This window comes from Patagioenas fasciata, chromosome 2 (genome assembly GCF_037038585.1).
Source record: "Patagioenas fasciata isolate bPatFas1 chromosome 2, bPatFas1.hap1, whole genome shotgun sequence".
Lineage (NCBI taxonomy): Eukaryota > Metazoa > Chordata > Aves > Columbiformes > Columbidae > Patagioenas > Patagioenas fasciata.
In genome coordinates, this window is record NC_092521.1 from 96,582,645 (window position 1) to 96,593,984 (window position 11,340).

Here is an 11,340-nt window from a genome sequence, read left to right on the forward strand (position 1 = left end):
GGTTGTAGCATGAAGGGTGTTGGTCTCTTCTCCCAAGTAACAAGTGATAAAAGGAGAGGAAATGGCCTCAGATTGCACCAGGGGAGGTTCAGGTTGGATATTAGGAAAAAATTCTTCATGGAAGGGTTGTCAGGCGTTGGAACAAGCTGCCCAGGGAAGTGGAGTCACTGTCCCTGGAGGTGTTTAGAAGACATATAGATGAGGTTCTTAGGAACATCATTTAGAGGTGGACTTGGCAATGCTAGGTAACGGTTTGACTCAATGATCATAAAGGTCTTTTCCAACCAAAATGATTCTAAGACAGACAGGCAGTGTTAAACAACTGCCTTTGCAGCATGGGTAGCCACCCATTCCTTGAAGTGGTGGTGTGTTAATCCAGAAAATGGAGGCTTATTTTGTATGTTTTTCTGTCCTTCTGGACTGAAACAGAAGATATGTGAAGTTTTACATAAGTTGCATTAGGCTTGGTGGGAAAATCATAACTTAAACATGTGTAGTGGAGGTTGGTTGTTTTTTAGATATTTTATCTATTTTGCTGTGATGTACTGTGTTTGAGCCCTTTTTGCGAATTACCAAAGGATGATTGTTCCCTCCTAGTTACCCTCACTGAAGTAACAGGTGGGCTAGGGGATGTGGTGATAAGTGTAAGTCAGAATGAGCTGTAGTGATGTTTGTGAGGCAGAATTACTGTAGAGAGGTAGCCAAAAACAAGAAAAGTGAGTTGCTTCCTGAAGCACTGCAAACAAGGGGAAAAATAGTTGAAATACATACACAAAATGAAAGGGAAAAGCTCAAGAAATGGTAATGTTAAAGAAGTCCTGTGAGTGATAGCAGGTATCAAGTTAGTTGCTAAGTTACGAGGCAGTTTTGGACAGCAGCTATGTAGGCAAGAATGGTTTAACAGGTCTGTGCAGAAGTTCCCATGTTCAGAAATTATATGGAAGCATTATGTCAGCGTCAAATCATTGTACACAGAGTACAGCGATGCTGTTGCTGGGAAGGATATCTCTGCTGCTGGAGAAAGGAGCTGCTTTGCCTTCTGCTCCACGTAGGACTGGGGGAGGGGGACAGTGCCAGCCTTTGTGCCTCCCTCTGTCCCACTCTCAGATGAGTCCTCCAAATTCCTGCTCCTACTGGGATAATTATACAAGGAAATCCAGCTTTTAAGAGCAGACGGGGCAGTTCCTGCCTGTTTTTCATAGCACTTCCTACCAGGGCTGCAAGCACTTAAAAATTCTGCTCTCTCAGAAGAGATCCCAGCCTGCCTGAGGGTAGGAAACAATGGGCCTTGGCATAATCTTTTCTGCAGTGGGAATGCAATAGGACTGTTGGATGATAAAAAGAGACTCTAATCTTTTGCTGGGATCCCAAGGGCTGAAGGGCTTTTCTGCCGGAATGGATTCTAGCCTTTCCAAAGACAAAGAATGGCGAATTCAGTAATGAGTCCCTAGCTAGCCAGCATAATAGATTCACTCTATTTAAACCTTGTCCCAAGAGACCTGTATGCGGGTTGCTGCTTTCTTTTTTTTTTTTTTTTTTTTTTATTAATTTATGGTCTCTACTACCATAGAGCTCAGATCAATGAAACTGCTCATCAAATATGTGACTAGCATTTGTGAGGGAGATTGATATATATGGCTAAGTACAGTCAGGTGTTACACGGACTTTGTTTCTTACACCACTGCAGTGGACTGACATAGGCTGTTGCCAGAATCTTGATTTCGTTCTTTTTGGTATGTGATCAATGTTAGTCAAATAGTTGAACTCAAGAAGCCACATTTGATCTGCATGACAATTATGATTTTCTGAGCTCTTTCCCTAGTATATCCAATTTAATTGACCGTGGATTGCTACCTCCAGTAGTACAGGGGGCTTTTCAAATTATATACAGGAAAGAATACTGAGAGATATAAAAGGAAAATTGCATAAAAAGAAGTATAGTTTTACCAAGGGTAAATTGTTCCAGACTAGTTTGGCAGCTTTATTTCGTAATAACTTTACAACAGACTTTGTAGGCAAAAGAAACACAACAGATCTAATAGATCTTGATATCAGATTTCACATAATTGAACTTGAAGAAGATACAAAGATAATACTGTTAAGAAGTAATCTCATGATGGGAAGACAAAGTGAGTTCTGCTTGCTGGTGTTCAAGAAAGACCAATTCAAACTATAAATGTTCTGGAGAATGGTTACCAAGATGTTCAGAAACTTGATTTACGTTGCCTAACAAAGGAAAACTGAAGTTAAGCTGACTCTCTGTGCTCTCAAGGGTACTATGTTAGTAGCAAACACAAGAAAAAGGAATTGATTATTTAAGTTGAAAGGCACAGACTTGCCATAAGTACTTTTACAACGGAAATGATAAAGATGTTCCTGACCACCAGAGGATTTAGGATTTGGAATAGTGGTCCAGTAGAAGCAGCAAGAAGAAATCTGTGGAAGACTAGGATGAAAGTACCAGTTTTACTGAAAGCGAGTTAATTTTCTTCATGCAGTTAGAAACCTCTCTTTTTCATAGCTAGCACGATCATTGGGTTGAATTTAGTTTGAGAATAAGAAGATAACAACTTGGGACAGAGCTAATGCTTTTAACTGTTGCTGTCTGGGAGCTAAGGATGTTCTGAGTGCTCTGCCCACAGGTGTGAGGCATTGAGGAAGGGGGGCATGGATGGGGCAGAGCTTGACTGACATCCAGACTGATCAATAAGAGTATTCCATCCCATTAGCGTCATGCTTCATATTTAACGAGAGTCCGAATCTTCCAGCCAGTCTCTGAGTCAGGACAGAGACCTGTTTGGGAGTTTTTTCAGTCTTCTAATCTTCTGCCAATGTATCTGAGATAATTTACTGTAAAACTCAAGACAGCACTAATGGCCTACTCCCCTCAATATAGCATGAGTTTGAAAGGGGAAAAATCTAGATTCTGAAGTGCACTAAGCCTTACTTTCATCTTGAAATAATCTTTTAAATTTCTTTAAAGATATTTTTAATACATGTGAACATCTAATTAAAGCTAAAGGTAATTTGCACTTCAATTATCCTCCCTTCCTAGTAGGTCCTCAGCAGATCAACAAACCCAGGAAAAGTCTTTACCCTGGGTGCTCTCTGCCTCAGTACACCTTAATGGATCTTCTGTCCTGCTCCCAGAACCCCAAAGGTGAAAAAGGGTAAGCGTCTATATATACGTGTACACACATGTAGGGAGGGCAAGGGAGGACACATCCGCCCTGTTTTACATTCACTGTGCCCAGCCCTGGTGTTTACGCACACAGTTATGTCTATACACATAGTCCTGATATGAACAAAGTAGTTTCTCACACAGTTATGAAAGCTGTTTCTTAGAGGGCCAAAATCCTAGGCCCATAAGCAATTTGGTTGTTGTATAGTCTTCTCAATCTCCCTCTACAATCTGCACCTTCCCTTCCCTACTCAGCCCAAAACTGCTAAAGCCAGCTCATTTCACCACAGCCTCAGTGCCTTGCTCCTCTTTCATCTGGGCGCCTCCTGGGGTACCTCTGCTGCTCCTCGCTGTCCCAGTCCTGCCAGACCTCTCACTGGAGATCTAGAGCAGTATTTCAACAGCTGGCCTCAGCCCTGCTGAGACTGATTGGGAGTTGTAGCCATTTTGAGGGGAAACACATAAAATTGAAGCCTTTCCTGGTAGCTCGATGGCACAAATAACCTCTGCTCCTTTTCCATTTACCAACTCCAACTGCTGCTCATCATCCAGTTCTCAATGCAATGCTGCACTGCAAGCGTCTCTGTTCTCATAGTTCGTTCTGTAGCCCCACACTGCTGGCAATGCTGTGTTTCACCTTTGAAATGACAGAAATCTGCTGTTTCTGAACAGCCATATCCTGCTCTCCTGAGGCAACAGAAAAGGTGCTGTCACTGAAATGTTCAGGTGTGATGAAGAGGGAAATCAAGTGATTTAGGAGGTGCAGGATTTCAGCTGCCTGTCCTCAGTCATTTACTTCTTTGTTTAGGTTTGCTGGGGAGAAATAGATAAGGCCCTTTAAATAAGGTTCTTAATTGGCAGCTTGGTAAAGAGGCAGTGGGAGTGTGTATTGAAGAAACTGGAATAAACAACAAAAGCTAAACATAAGGTCATGATTCATGCAAATATGCCAGAGGGAGCACTTGAGCAGACTATGTTTATTGCTCAATGCAGTCTGAAGTCCAGGCAGCGTGTGGGTGCAGTCCAATGGAGCTCCCCTAAAGCCAGGAATGGAGAGGTGTGTGGAGGGCAGACCACAGAGAAGGCAGTATGTTTTCCTTTGGAAAGGGGCAAGAATTATTGTACAGTAGACTGGAAATGTTTAGCCATATAAAAGGTCTCAGTGTTAGCAGCAGCAATAGCAGCTTTGCACGTTTCTTTATTAAAAAAATAAATCAGACATTAACTTTTAGTGTGAGTTAGCAGGTCAGTCGCCACTTCTTACAGAAACTATTGCAGCTGAAAAGGACTGTGGGAACACTTCCTAATTAGCCCTATTGTGGGGGTTTTTGTTGTTTTTTTAAGAACAAAAAAGTAGCTGAACTTCTGAATCTAGTTTCCTGTGGAAACAAAGCTTACGCAATCAGTGTTTGTCCTTGTGGCGGATGCACTCGACACTCCTCAGCCAAACCAGCGGCAGTTTGGTCCAGGCTCCAGAAGAGGTAAAGGCTTGAGCTGTAGCCAGGCCAAGAACTCCTTTTAAGAAACCCGCAGGGAAGCTGAACAGCACACTGAACACCGATAAGTTGTGGGTGCAGGGAGTCTTGTACATACTTTTCCCACTGTATGCAATTTAACTCTGAGTCAACCACTTTATAAATATGACAGCCTGGATGATCCTACTTTGAGCTCTCTCTGCTAAATAAGTGGGCTGTATGGCAGTGGTTTTATTACATACAGGTCAGTAGATGAGCCCAATATAAGTGTAACATTAATCCTTCAGCTTAAGTAAAAGCACACTAAATATAATGAATCACTTAGAAGCATAAGGTTGTATGATTTTTAATATACTCTTGGCTTCATGTTACTTTGTAAGCTGGATTTGCTAAAATCTTAAGCTGTAATGTTCTGCTTATATTTACCAAAGGCAACTACAAACTACACTGAACGCTTGCAAGATAAGGTCTAGTTTGCACTTTTCTGGGAAGAAAGGAACTGACTGGGGAAAAAATAATAAAACAAGGCTAATACAGAGACATTAGACATCTGCAAAATGGGGCCTGTTTTGCACTTCGCTGAGAAGAAAGGACTTATTCAGGCAAAACAGTCCCTGCAAGGTTATGGACCATAAACAATGTCTACAACTGAACAAAACAAAGGCACATATGAGATCAGTGAAAAAGATCCAATGAGAAGCAAGAAGGCCCCAAAGTGAAATATTTCTATTGGACTGAATCATGATATGAATGGTCTGTTAAGATATAAAAGTCAATGGTTTTCTCTGCTCGGGTTGGACCTCTGTGCAGGTGCTCAGTTTGAGCCAGCCCTCCTGCTACCTCCTGCTATTCTACACTGTGGTTTTTTTGTTTTGTTTTCTGATAATTTTGTTTCCTGAAATTCTGCTCTGCATATGGTTATCAGGCCTCACCTGAATGTTTGCCTCTGGAGTTCTAAAACAGAGAGTCGGGGGCAAAGGGTTATCAGGGAGGGAACGCCTGAAAGTTTGCTTTCGCGAACAGGTACTTTCCCCTGAAAGTCTGCTTTTGGAGCTCTAAAAATACAGACTCTGGAGCAATGGTTATTAGGGAGAGAAGAATCCTGAAAGTTTGCTCCGTGAATGAGTATGAAGTTCCTGGAGAGAAGGTAAGCGGCATTCAGCTTGGTATATTTCCCCCATGTAGTAAATAACAGAGTGAACCTGCCACCAATTTCTCTTAAGTCACACTTCGCTTTGAGAAATTTAAACATTGTTCTGCAGTAAGCAGAACCCTAACATAGAACATAGAAACATAGAATGTCCTGAGTTGGAAGGCACCCACAAGGGTCATCAAGTCCAACTCCCGTCCCTGCATATGACAACCCTAAATTACCCTCCACGACAATCCTGAAGCTAATAATTTTTGTAACCTTCTGGCAAATCAGATTTTGACCCAAGCTGAAAGAGCAATAATGTTCAACATTTTTTTTTCTTTTTTAATTTCATAAAATCTGGGAGCAGGATAAGAAACAGAGAGTCAGGTTACTGCCTTGACTGAAGAAAAGGCAAGAGGATCTCAGCCGTTCTATGTTGCTTGCCAGTCAGCACACACGTGCTGACAGTGAGTATTTTTATAGCTCCAGACTAGTCCCAGAGTTGTTGTCTCTTGGTAGGGACTGTGTCATCAGAGGCACGAGGAGAGCTGGAATTATTGTGGTGAAGGGGAAAGAGATTTGGGACAAAGGACACAAATCCGTAGGAAATCAGGCTTCGTTAGTTCTGCTGCTCAGGAACAACATGTTTGTCTAACAATAGCTTTCTGCCTGAGCATACGTCAGAACCAGATTAGATTTCTATTTGCATACCTCTTTACCTTTCTCAGGAATGCTTCTGACATAAAACCCCTCAATTTATCTTTCTTCCTTATGCATGGGTCTTTCCTGGAGACTAACAGTAAAAGTTGCGTCTTATTTCTTAATAGCTTTATTACTTTGTTTACTCGAAGTCAGATGAACTGGGCTTAATAACAACATCAAATGTTTGCTGCCTTTTTAAATCCTCTTGGCTCTTCAGAAACAACATAACAGAGAGAGAGAGTAAATGAGCTGGATGCAATTCCATGTTGTGCACACACACTGAGAACCAAATCTGAAGACAGTATTGTTGTGCAATGTAAACAAGGCATAATTTATCCTACAGAACCCTTGTAGCTGATGATCTGAGAGAGAAAGAATCCAATGGATTTCTGAAGCATAAGATGAGCTTGTAGCACTGACAGGAAAAACAGGATTTTTTTGTTTTCATGTAAACTGAGCACATTTTATATGTACTTGTTGAAATAATAAGCGGGGAGGGAAGGGGGGTGTGAAGAAACCTTTACAGCCACGGTTCAAAGGAATGCTGTACTATCCAAGGGAGTTTTTAATCTGCAGAGAGAGAGAGAATAGAAGCTGTGCTCTTCTTTCTGTCTTATGTAGTCTGTGGTCTGTATTATGCTCATTACAATGATATCAGTGCTTCTAAATTAAAGTAGCAATGCCCAGATTCCACAGGGATGTGTGTCACAGAAATGCATGTGCGAGTAATTAAAAAGAATTTTCAAATATTGCTTCCAATTCAGACAAGAACCTTTTTATGCAGTTGTGTAATAAAGAAAGGAAGCTAGATCCAAACTGGAGGGGCAGCATTAATACACGGCGCAGCCACTGACACAACATGAGACCTTGTGCGCCATCATTGCTGCTAGCCGCATCGAAGAAAAGAGGTGTTTTCAAATATGAAGTAGTATATCAGAAGCTCAGATTTTACGGAAGTCCATCCAAACCCCAGCTGAATATTCCCACTGCCAACTGCTTTGAAAATTCACTCCAAAGGACAACTAGTCACCTAGAAGTAAAATGAGATGCAGTTGCAATGAAACAGATATTACTTTATTAGCTCCTACCACTGGGCTACTCAGTATTCAGCCATTGGCATTGCGCCTCTTCAGGGGCTAGAGGGAATAGCCCTTCCTGATCCCCACGTGGACAACAGGTTTATGAAAAGAAATACAGAGCAATTACCCTAATCACAGTCTTAGCAAATGCGATTAATGATCAGTTTTCCCATGTTTTGGCAAATCCTGTCCTAGTGTTATTTGCCTTGAATTCCTTGCACAGCAATGAGCTGTGTAAGTTGACAAAATGCAAATGCAAAAAGCACTACCTTTTGTGTCCCGGGAGTACTATAACTTGGTTATATCCAACCTTCTCTTTAGTAGCTGACCTATTTTCTTCTGTTGTTGGAATTTTAGAAGGAACTTTTTACAGGCTCTTTGTACACGGTCTGGATTAGTCCTCCAAGGTATCTTGGACATAAAAGGAGATGAAAAATAGTGTTTTCCTGATACATTATTACTTTAATTAACTAAATTGTGTCTGAAGGTGTGTCTGAAGGAGGAACAGAGGAACCTAATTCTAAGACACTCTGATTTTGTTCACGTTGCACTTACGTGTTCTGAGGCTAAAATAAAGCTTGTGTTGCACATATAGAGTGGCTAATGAATTAGCTCCTGACATCAGCTAAACTGCTAGGAAATTTTACACTGGGTCAAACCTAATGCATTGGTACACTTACAATCTAGCCGCTCAGATCTGCTTTCAGAACAAACACCTCAAACGTGTCATTAAAAGGCTGAAATACACCTACTGGCAAGGCCTGCATCCCAGTAACGTGCCCGCATGAGTCGTAGGCTGAGTCAAGGGGATCCTGCTAAAATCAACACTTCACCCAGTGTGCTGGCGAAGGGGATGGGATTTGTCTCATACAATTTTTGCAGTAACTTGCTATAGTCTGTGTTTGCTTAGTCACACCTAGTCAAACTGGTTTACATTGTTTCCTGCCTAATCATGTGCAAGTTATCCCTTTTTTTTTATTTCTTTTTTTTGTTTGTTTTGGTTTTAAGTTGCTGATGCTCACGGTTGTCCTAGCATTGTTATTAGAAAGTGTCAAGGTGGAAAAAAATATGGGTGGGCCTCAGAGGCCTTGTCCGGAGTTCAGATTTAGCTGCTCATTTAAGCAATTAATACATATGACTGAGTGTAGCCTAGTGCTTCAGTGTCTTCCCAGCCCTTCCCTACGTGATTTAAGAAACTACGTTTTTTTGTCATGGTATGTGCATAGTGAGAAATCAGAAAGTGGTTTTTGAATGGCATGAGCTGAAACCTTTCCCCTTGCTCACAAGGGGAGAAAGACTGCCTTGCAGCAATTTTTAATCCAGGAATGCGAACTCTGGGGAGATTAAGTCTCTTGAATAGCTGTGACAGCAGTCCTAATTTAGAGTAAAGCATCCTGGGACTGAAAAAAAAATGGCACACCCGAGAGGCAAGGAGATCTGGAAGGAGCCTGCAGAAAATGTGGATGAGTAACCTAGGTTATTGTGCTAATGAGATTATGTTTTGCTTTGCCATCTACTCCTGTAGGGAGAGACTGAGTCACTTTGTCTTGTCCTATGTCATAGGGAGACTAGGATTTATTTTTAATGACCAAAATAGCTGTACAGCTCCCAGGGAGTGCCTTGATTCCCTGGGCCTCCCCCTCACAGCTATAGGGGGGTAGTTAGAGAGAACATTTTTTTATGCGGGTATAAACTGCAACACAGGAGGTTCCATTTAAATTTGAGAAGAAACTTCTCAGTGAGGGTGACAGAACACTGGCACAGGCTGCCCAGGGAGGTTGTGGGGTCTCCTTCCCTGGAGACATTCAAAACCCACCTGGATGCCTTCCTGTGTAACCTCATCTAGGTGTTCCTGCTCCAGTGGGGGGATTGGTCTAGATGATCTTTTGAGGTCCCTTCCAATCCCTGACATTCTGCAATTCTGAGAACTTTACCTTTTAGCCTCATCTATGCCACGTTTTCCAGGCAAGCCTCTCCAGACCTCCCTTACACCCAGGCATGGCCCCACACACCCTCCAGGCTTTTCAGCTTCTCTAATGTTTGGTGAGTTTGCTTTTCCCCCTGCAGGGGTCCAGCCTGGGAAGTGGCTGACAGGAGGGGCTCCCCCTGCCTCCCAACCCACTTTCTCTGGTCTGGGGCTTCCCTCCCCACAGCTGGGGCCTCCTGGAGCCCCCTGGCACAGGGAATCTCTCTGCACTGCTCCCTTCTCCAGGGACCATGGCTTTCTCCCTGCAGGCATTGCAATGCTACCAGCCCCTGCTGCAGCAGCGCTGGATTTCCCTATTTGATCTTCGAGCACCAATTAGAGCATTTCATATTTATCAAAATGTGTATATTATATATCCTGTTACGCCAACATAACATACAATGAGAATAGGCTGGTGCAACTCACTTTTGAGCAGCTTATCAGCCTCCCTAATAGGGAATTCATGGTGTTTTAATTATATTGGTGTTGTTGCAGCAATATATAGTTCTCTGTGTAAAAATAGGATGAGAAAAATCCCTTAGATAAAATAAATTTTGCTTACCAGTTTTAGAAAAACCTTCACATGCATAACTTTTGTTTCAGGTGTCCTGCTATTTTCCATACATGAGAGGAACTCTTGTTTACGATGGGCTGATCAGTCATTTGACAAGCAAGCATGTTTACTCATAAAGCAACCTATCTAGCTCCATGTATGACTAAACTGAGTAACTACGTAATTATATTCCTGTATCTCAGGCCTTCTTTGCTGCACCCCTCTCCTTGAGTAGGTTTGTTTTATTCTCTCCTGTCTGCCATGTCCATCACTCAGACTATGTGCCCCGCTAGCACAAAGTGCAGTGTTTGATAGCAGATATGTTCTGTATTGATAGATTTTACAGCTCACTTGGTCTGCTCAGAATTCAGAAGTGATGCTGATTTAAAAATTTGAAGGAGAGAAAACTCATTTTCAAGTGCATTCAAACTTTTATTCAGCCTTACCCGTTGCTTTGAGTGTGAGCGTCACTAGAGTTTTATGGGACTGGCTGTCCCCCACAAATATGAGCATTCATATGGCTTGTAGTAGAGTTGGCAGAGCTACATCTACAGATCAGGCACTAGGGCTCAAAGCTTGTAAAATTACTCCGTTTAGGTTTTTCAGGTTGGCATTAACAGAGCTACATACAACAGCGCTGTTTAGAGGATGAAGCACTAGGCAGAAATTCAAACAAGACTATGGAATCGCTGGACTGGGCAAAAAAGCTGTTAGCCTCCTAAGTCCATCTAATTCATGTTCTTCCTCTCTCAGTGCAACACAACACTGACCAATGAAACCCTTTTTTTTTTTTCAGCTTTATCAAGTTGTTGTTTAATCACTGCTGGGCATTTTTTCTTTCTTTTAGGCTTCTAAATTAGTAGTTAACTCCAGTTTCCTAGCTAGTTTCTTCAAGGTTACCTGAAAGGGCCAGGGTGGAGGGGGAAGATAGCTTGCCCAAGTTTTATGATTTGTATCATAGCTATTCAGGCAGAATGAAAAGAAGTGTGAAACAAGGAGTGTCAACAAATTTCACAAGGATTAATGTTTGCTTCACTGCTAAAGCAGAAGAAGAAATGCATGGCATGATGAGAAGTAAAAGTGATCAGAAGAGGTGTGACTGGGAAGGAGGAAGAGAATGAAAAGTTGAACAATGGTAAAACAGGGAGTCAGGGGAAGGATTTAAACAGGTGAGAAAATGGGCAAGAGTAATAGTATTGACTTTTGGTTTGTCATAGGGAGAAAGGGACAGTTACGGATATTTCCAATA